Genomic DNA, 9482 nt, shown 5'->3' with positions numbered 1-9482 from the left:
GCCTGAACAACTCTTTGCCACAAGCCTGAGGTCAGCCAGGTTCTTCCTCTTTTCCTTCCAACAATGCCCTGCTGTGCTTGACGAATCAATTTCAGCACTGAGCAAATGGAGCCAAGTTGAGAAGAAAGACACAGAGTGATGCTGAGCATCTCCACAGAGTAAGAGCTGCCAAGGGCACCTTTGAATGCCAGATATCTTCTCACCAGCCTGAGCTGCATTAGCAAATCTACCCCATAATGAACCACATTGGCACCCTGGTAGGTCCAGCCCTGGCCTCTGCATTCCTCTGTTGGGGCTGGGCTGTGGTCTGGGCAGGGAGAAGCTCCTGGCACTTCCAAGCCCCTCGTGTTCCTTCCCCTTTTACGGTTTGGTCCTCAGGATGCTCAAAGTGAACAGATTTCATAAAGGTTGTAAAGGTCTGTCTCTGAAAGGTGCTGCTGTGTTCATTTTATCTTAAAGAAAATCCCCAGATTAAAAGTATGTATATATATATATTTTAACAACAAAAAGGACTTGCTCTGAAAAAGGAGGGAATGAAACTGATGATTCATAGAATCACAGAATGTATTGGGTTGGAAGGGACTCTCAAAGGTCATCTAGTCCAACCCCCCTGCAGTGAGCAGGGACATCTTCACTAGAGCAGGTTGCTCAGAGCCCCATCAAGCTTGACCTTGAATATCTCCAGGGATGGGTCCTCCACTACCTCTCTGGGCAACCTGTTCCAACGATCTACCACCCTCATATTGAAGAACTTTTTACTAATATCCAACCTAAATCTACCCTCTTCTAGTTGAAAACCATTATGCCTCGTCCTATTGCTCCATGCCCTTGTGAACAGTTCTTCCCCAGCTTTCTCATGGCTTATTCATGATACAAGAAATTTTCTCATCCTTTGCAGCACTGAGGAAACTAAACTAGCTTTTAGGAAAGGGTCCGGACTACTGCCCTTGGAGAAAGACATTTTCTCAAGTTCAGACAATTCCCTCAGCAGCCTAAGGGTGGCTTCTGTCCTAGGAGTTAGCTTCATTTCCAGGTGTGGGACCTGTGCAAAAGGTCTGCTTTCATTCTGACACCCTTGAGCTATGCAGGTTTTCTGTTGTTATTTCATGACGAAGGTACTGGTGTTTGGGGAAGGCCACCCTGCCGTTTGTCTGCAGTGTGCCCACCTGCTGTGTTAATTTGAGAGCTACTCCTGTGCTTGAGGGTTTTGTGGTTAGACTGAACAGATTGCTTTGGAAAAAATACTGTAATGGATTCAAGTGACCATTACTGCCCTCTACTCCGCTCCCATAAGGCCTCACCTGGAATACTGCGTCCAATTCTGGAGCCCCCATCACAAGAGAGACCTGGAGCAGCTAGAACAAGTCCAGAGGAGGCTACCAGGATGATCCGAGGGCTGGAGCACCTCTCCTATGAAGACAGGCTGAAAGAGTTGGGGCTGTTCAGCCTGGAGAAGAGAAGGCTCCGGGGAGATCTTATAGCGGCCTCCTTATAGCTGGGGAGGGCAGTTAATGGCAAAACAAGGGGAGATGGCTTTAAACTGGAAGAGGGGAGGTTTAGATGAGATATGAGGAAGAAGTTTTTCACTGTGTGGGTGGTGAGACACTGGAACAGGTTGCCCAAGGAAGTTGTAGATGCCCCCTCCCTGGAAGTGTTTAAGACCAGGCTGGATGAGGCTTTGAGCAACCTGATCTAGTGGAAGGTGTCCCTGCTGATGGCAGGGGGGTTGGAACTGGATGATCTTTAAGGTCCCTTCCAATCCAAACCATTCTATGATTCCATGATTCTATGACTTGTAGGAATGAGCTTGCAAAGCTACTTGCTTTCATGTTTACGTTATATAAAAAAATCTTAGATGTCAAGAACAAAATAATAAGCCAGGTATATTCCTTTTATATTAAAATACAGTAAATACATCTACTCTTGGCTGCATTGAAATGGAAATTAAGGACTGAATTAGAATTGTAGAATAATTATTAAGGAGAAAGAGCAGAATGAAGACTTCAAAAAATAATAGAATCATAGAATTGTTTAGGTTGGAAAAGACCTTTTAAATCATTAAGTCCAACTGTAAACCCAGCACTGCCAAGTCCACCAATAAACCATATTTCTAAGCACCACATCTACACATCTTTTAAATACCTCCAAGGATGGTGACTTTACCACTTCCCTGGGCAGCCTGTTCCAATGCTTGATAACCCTTTCAGTGAAAAATTTTTTCCTGATATCCAATCTGAACCTCCCCTGGTGCAACTTGAGGCCATTTCCTCTCATCCTATCACTTGTTACCTGGAAGAAGAGACCATAAGGTCTCCCCTCAGCCTCCTTTTCTTTGATCTAAACAACCCCAGTTCCCTCAGCAGCTCCTCATCAGACCTGTGCTCCAGCCCCTTCCCCAGCTCCTTTGCCCTTCTCTGGACACGCTCCAGCACCTCCATGTCTCTCTTGTAGTGGGGGCCCCAAAACTGAACACAGGACTCGAGGTGTGGCCTCACCAGTGCCCAGTACAGGGGGATGATCACCTCCCTAGTCCTACTGGCCACACTGTTCCTGATCCAGGACAGGATGCTGTTGGCCTTCCTGGCCACCTGAGCACACTGCTGGCTCATGTTCAGCCAGGTGTCAACCAACACCCCCACGTCCTTTTCTGCCAGGCAGCTTTCCAGCCACTCCTCCCCAAGCCTGTAGCGTTGCATGGGGATGTTGTGACTCAAGTGCAGGACCCAGCACTTGGCCTTTTTGAACAACATACAATTGGTTGCAGACCATTGATCCAACCTGTCCCAATCCCTCTGTAGAGCCTTCCTATCCTCAAGCAGATCAACACTCCTACCCAACATGCTGTCATCTGCAAAATATACCAAGATTGCTTTTTGAATTGCTGTTTTCATTGATCCAGCTTGTGACAGTTGTCCTCTTACACCTGGCTAGGATGAGCAGACAGCATGCTGAGTAGGTGAGCCAGTCTAAAGTTAAATCTACCTTCTTGTAGATGTGCTTAAATGACACAGCGGGGACTTGCACCAGCTCCCAACTCTGCTCCAGTCCATCTCTAATTAGCACTAGATTGATTCAGTGCCTGGTTTGCTTTCATTGGTAGTTTGAGAGCAGAATTTTTTCTCAGTAGTGCAGCAGGAAAAATAAATAAGCTTCTTAAGAATGTCCCAGCATTTGCCTCCCTTTTAGCTTTTTTACAGCTTATCTTAGTTTACAAAAATAGAGATTTACAAGATATAGATTTAAAAGGTTGTTAAGATAATACATTTGTTTATATACCTAATACTAGTACTAATAGTTTGGGGGAAAAAAATATCATATTTTAGAAAAGGTAGGTCATTTTGTGTGACTAGTCTTGTCACCTTCCTGTCAATACTGCTACAAGAGACCGTACTGTATTTCTGGGTTTTAGAACGTGTCCTTAATAGTGCCTCTGGGCAGGCTGGATGTAAATGTCTTACCCAACATGATCTATTGTATTTCTAAAGAAAAGCAAATAAAATCAGTCTGAACAGAACCACATGTTCAGACAACTCACTTCTCTCTGGCAAATCACTGTAATAGCCTTTATCAGTGAAGGTATTTGAGTTACAAGGCTAAAGATTAACGTGTATTTCATGTGTTTTCTGCTGTTGTACAGGACACTGCTCTGGGAATTGGCAATGCTAGCAGTCTGGCAGGATTTCAGACAGGTTTGTAGAAGACCTATTTAGCTACAGCTACGAAAAAGATATATGAGCAAATCAAATCACCCAAATGGAAAGACAGGCAGGGAGCATAAAGCCAAAGATGCTAAAGCAACATAGAGCTCTCTAATGAATTTCAATTTCCTTGCAACAAAAATGGAAATAGTGAATAGGTGCGTTTATGTGAATTACTGTTTTCATGCTGATTGCACTTAAAACACTTTTTCAAGGTCATTAGGTATGGGAGAAAAAAAATCACTTCTCATTCTGTGCTTATATATGTCTCTGTTAGTGTTGGTCTTCACTGAAAGACCAACGTCTACTGGTTTCCTAATAGTTTTAGTAAAAGTAATATAAGCTATGCAAAAATTATGTACATTCTATCTAAACAGTGCAGGTATCAAAATACCTTTGATTTCTCCAAAATACCTTTGATTTCTTGAAATACCAATGACGTGTCTTTAGGCATTATCTATTGCCTGCTGAAAACACTGCCTTGAGTGATTTAAGTTTCCCTTTATATAGCTATAAAAACCAGGCTACCTGAGTCCAATATAAACTTGAAAAAAACCTCCTTTCTTTTACAGGAGCAAGTGGATGCATGTTGTTGTCATCTGTTATTCCCAGTGACAATCTTCAAAAATCCCCCAACTATTACTTTAGTGAATCTAGAAGCAAGGAGTTTATAGCCAAAGTAACTTCTTTGATACTTTGGGACCAGAAATGAACACCAATGGGCTAGAGAGCCCACCAAAAGTCCTAGGTCCTGGTGGCTGTAGTCACAAACTCTTCAGAAGGAGAATTTTCCCATAGGCTTGTAGTTTCCATAATGTGTGTTAGTCTAAGTATATATATTTTAAAATGAAAAGCTCCTTGAAATTCAGAGACAGCAATACCAGGCTTCTCTGAACTGGGGTAAGGAAATATTCAAAATGTTCTTCATATGCATAAAGTACTGTTACAGACAATAACTGTGATTAAAAGACAAATAAAAGGCAATTATTAAATCTAGGCATACATGCTGAGGGATGTTTGTGAGGTTCTTTTGTTTGATTATGTGGATTTTAAGAGGCTTTCTGAAATAAACTTCCTACAGATGACTAATTCATTCAATCTTACTTATGCTGTCTGGACACCTTTTGTATTAGTGGAGTTTGTTTCCATGCAAAAGCCTTGAATGTCATTCAGGATCTCAACAATCCAAGATAATTTGTTGTTTGTTCTAACACAGCCATACAGGAATTATAAAACTCTGTATACGAAGAGATCTCATTTCAGGCTTTAAACAAAGAACAGAAATAGGTACCAGCCTCTGCTCTCCAATACAGCTCCTGGGAGTAAATATGGTATTTAAAACAACCATGATAGAAAAGATATATATTAACTGCAAGGTGATTTTAATTATTTAGAGTTTTCCTTAATTCCCTGAAGATTTCTGCTTCATAAAAAGTCAGTGACTAAGCAGTAGAGGAATTAATCTGAATTTAACAGCACGTTTAAAGAAACTAATTTAAGATGCCTGCACAAATTTGAATATACAAATATTAAAGAAGTATTGGAAAATGGTAGTGTTGGCTCCAGAATGGCTAAAACATGGGGTGAAATGAAGCAAAGGGAAGTCAAAGTTGAATCTCAGGACTGTGGCGTAACTGCTTATAAAATCAATGTTTTAGCTTTTTATTGCTCAGAGTATTTAAATTTAATCTGGAACAAAGAAAGATGTACAGTGGGGAACAATTTTTTATGAACAGACTTTTGCAGACGTTTTAGGTTTTTGTCCTCTTTATCTTCTATGATTTGTATGTTTTATCCATTATATGTGTATAATAACCCCTAAAGAAAGCACTTTAAAGAAAGTGGGAGATAGAACATCCAGAAGTTGATAATAAACTGTTGCTTTATGTAATTTATAATTAATTTGTCCAAAGCCAAGCGATACTGCAGCCAGGGAAGTTCTGCTAGTGGTTCTGGTCCAGTAAAATGCTCATATAATATGTGAGCAATGTTTGGTAATGCTCCTATTTTGCAGAAGATAAGCAAGAATAACTAAGAGAAAGAACACTGGTGTCTCCATCTAAAGCTATAGTTATTATGAGTTCCAAGAGAAGAGAGATCTGTAAATTGTTTTGGAAATGCAAGTTGCATAATGTATTTTAATTTAATGCAAAAATCTGTTTGAAAAATACAATATGGTAGAGAAAAAAAACCCCAGCTGTTCCAGACTTCAAAAAATAAAATATGAATAGTCTTCATATATTTCTCTTCCTATTTCCCTTCTTCTAAAAGCTTTCACAATAAACTGTAAGCACTCCAGGAGAGAAAGATGTTGTTATTCTGCTCAGTAAATTATTTAAAATATTTCAGGAACAGTTTTGAAGGTAACAAAGAACAGCACTGCTTATACTTGAGAAACACATGGTATTTTGAAATTATTTCAGTAAGAACCATGCCCGGACTGAAAACAATTTATTTGATTTTCAATGTTTTTCAACTAGATTATATTTTATTCCTATTATTTTGTCATAGTATGCAATACATGGCTATAAGGCTCCAGGGAGAACTTTAAGCAGCCTCCCAATACCTAAAGGGGCTCCAGGAATGATGAGGAGGAACTTCTAACAGGTGCAGGGAGTGACAGAACGAGGGGTAATGGCTTCAAACTGGAAGAGGGGAGATTGAGATGAGATCTGAGGAAGAAATTCCTTCCTGTGAAGGTGGTGAGACACTGGCCCAGGTTGCCCAGAGAAGCTGTGGCTGCTCCTCCCTGGAAGTGTTCAAGGCCAGGTTGGATGAGGCTTTGAGCAACCTGGTCTAGTGGAAGGTGTCCCTGCTGATGGCAGGGGGGTTGGAACTGGATGAGCTTTGAGGTTCCTTCCAACCCAAACCATTCTGTGGTATGCTCCATTCCCCTGCTAAAGCTTGCATGCACATATGCAAATGTCTGAACATATTTGTGATAAGAAGGGCAATGTCTTTGCAGCTGAGGGTTATTTTTGCACATATTTGGAAATGACTGCAGGTTGGCATCCTGTGCAAGGCTGGTAGCTTGCAGACCTGCCTGTTATCTGATAGAGTAAGTCAGTGGTGGAGCTGATTCATCCAATAGGCTGGTTTTCTCTAGAGTGGATTGAGAGCAGCTGTTTGAACAGTGATTACAGCCAAAAGTGCTGAACACCTTCTCCTGTGCTGATTTAGTCACTGTTGAGAAAGCTGAGTTGATGGTGGTGTTGCTACGGGTGAAAAGATAAAGGGAAGTTGGCTGGAAAAGGAGGTTCATACATGTTGTCTCAGTAGCTGCTCAGGTTATATTACCTACAAGAAAATGCTGTTTTCAGTGGCCTCCTCATTAAGAAGACCTACTAGCAATTTCTGATATGAAAAATTAATGGAAGGATGTCAAATTTGGTAAGCATGGAAAGGAACAGCTAAATGTAGCCAGAGGTTTTATCTTCAGCAGTTACTGCATTTGGGTTGTCTAGGTGGCTTGACTTTCATCAACAGAGATTTTTTTTATTATTATTCTCCTGAAATACATAGTTTCTCCCCTGTCCTGTGTTTTTGTAATTTTGAAATGAGGGTGTTAGTGTCTAAAGGTTCTCTTATTTTATTGCTACTCAGAGAAATTCACCATGTGGTTTAGCAATGCCTGCAGGAAAGGGGTAGGTTGCTAGCAATATCTGCACCAAGCCTGAAGCAGAATGGTTGACTTGCCTAAGTTACCAGGAGTGATCTAAAAGATGCTACTTACACAGGCAAACTGAATTTCTCTAATTTAATCTTGATTTTTAGTTCTGCATTCTCTCTACTCAAGCATAGCTTGCAAGGAAGAGTTAAATTTTCAAAGAGGTTTGGGGTGTAGTGTTGTGGTGTGGTGTTGTCCTGGTTTATAGTTGGGACAGAGCTAATTTTCTTCTTAGCAGCTTGAATAGGGCTGTGTTTTGGTTTCAGCCTGGGATTTGTTATGAGAAGAACATTGATAACACACTGATGTTTTAAACTTTTACTGGAAGTTGAAGGACTTTGTGTTTAACTAGTTTGCAGGTACAAAGTCTGGGGAAGAAGGGACAAGGATAATTGAAATGAGGAAGCAAGATTAGCATTTGGCTACGCCAGTGGGATATTCCATATCATAGAACGTCATGTTCAGTATATTAATGAGGGTGTCTCTTTTGTGGGGGTTCACTCTCAGGCTCTTGCTCCTCTGGGATTGTGGTTTCAGTTTGGGATTGTTGCTCCCCCGGGATCATTATCTGAGAATGGGCTGGGCTTGGTTGGTGGGTGGTGAGCAATTGCACTGTGCATCACTCATTTGCATAATTTATTATTATTCTTATTATCATTATTATTTTAAGTTTTATGTCAATTATTAAATTGTTCTTATCTCAACTTACGAGTCTCTTACCTTTTCCCCTCCAATTCTCTCCCCTGTTCCCTGTGTGTTGGGGGGAAGTGGCTGCTAGCCAAGTGAAACTAAGCACAGTTATGCTGAGGTTTCTTGATGATCTCCACAGTCCCAAGTGTCCAAGCTCCCTACACAAGGCACAAGACCTGGGTACCTGGCTCCAGATGGGCTTGAAGAGGGTACAGGAGCTCCCTTTCTGGAGGGTGGTACCTAAGCAGCTGCCTGCCTCCCCTTGCTTGCTACTTCCATCCAGTGACTGTTTCTGGAGCTGGGTACCTACATGAGTCTTTCCCCTTGCAAACGCAGCCAAGATAAGAAAGTGGTACCTGTGTGCAAGCACTAGCCAGTGTTCCAGATGCTCTTGTAATACCTGTGTTCACACCTGCCCCCCATCTAATCTGAGCAGGCTTTCTGCTTGTATTCTCCACCTGCCTCGAGCCTTAGATTAGCAGTTAACTCTGGAATTTATTTTTCTTCATTTCTTCTACTGCAGAGGTTTAGGTTGGCCATGAGGAAAAGGTTCTTGAGGCAGAGGGTGGTGGAGCACTGGAACAGGCTCCCCAGGGAGGTGGTCACGGCACCAAGGTTGACAATATTCCAAAAGCATTTGGACAACATGTGCCCTCAGACACATGGTCTGAATCTTGGGATTGTCCTGTGCTGGGGCAAGAGTTGGACTCGATGATCCTTGTGGATTCCTTCTAACTCACAACATTCTATGATTCTGATATGTCTGAGCAGGGACCAGAATCTAGATGTTGAGATGAATTACTTCTGTTCCAATTTTTCCTCTTTATTGCTGCTAGTGATGGCTGACTATACTCAGAAATTTAGGGGAATATGCCAGGCCAAGTGGTTATGGAAATCACAAAAAGTTGTGCAATACAAGCTCAAGTTAGGTAGGAGAGCAGTTAGAAGCCTGGTCTCCCATACAGCATTGGATTAATGGGAATGATAAGGTAGTGGGCTTGGTGGCATCACAAGTACATAGTTTTGGTCTGTATGTGGCAATCTCAAATCCAGGCTTAGAAAATCACATCCCACAGGGGAGGGAGGGCAAGAGAGGCATGGCTCAAGAATGCTCCCAGGGTTTAGGAGCTCAGACCAGTATAGTTATATATAGAAATACAGGTGCTGTCACTACTGGGAGCATGAACACTTAGAGAATTTAGGAGCCTCCAACATCAAGTGGTAGCTGGGTTCTAAATTTTGGGCATAGGTATCCTGAAAAAGATGTTCAAGTACTGAAGAAATAAAGCCAACAAACAGCCCTATGCAGCATCTTGTTCTCCCTTCACATCCACCCCTGCTTTACCAGCTTTTTTGTAGGGCTCTGGAGTTTCCTAGTGTATGTGCTTCGACCAAACAAAAATCTAGTGTCATGATGCTGATATGTG

This window comes from Antrostomus carolinensis, unplaced genomic scaffold, assembly GCF_000700745.2.
Source record: "Antrostomus carolinensis isolate BGI_N321 unplaced genomic scaffold, ASM70074v2 scaffold6330, whole genome shotgun sequence".
NCBI lineage: Eukaryota > Metazoa > Chordata > Aves > Caprimulgiformes > Caprimulgidae > Antrostomus > Antrostomus carolinensis.
The sequence above is the reverse complement of the archived record's forward strand: the minus strand, read 5'-3'. Positions refer to the sequence as shown.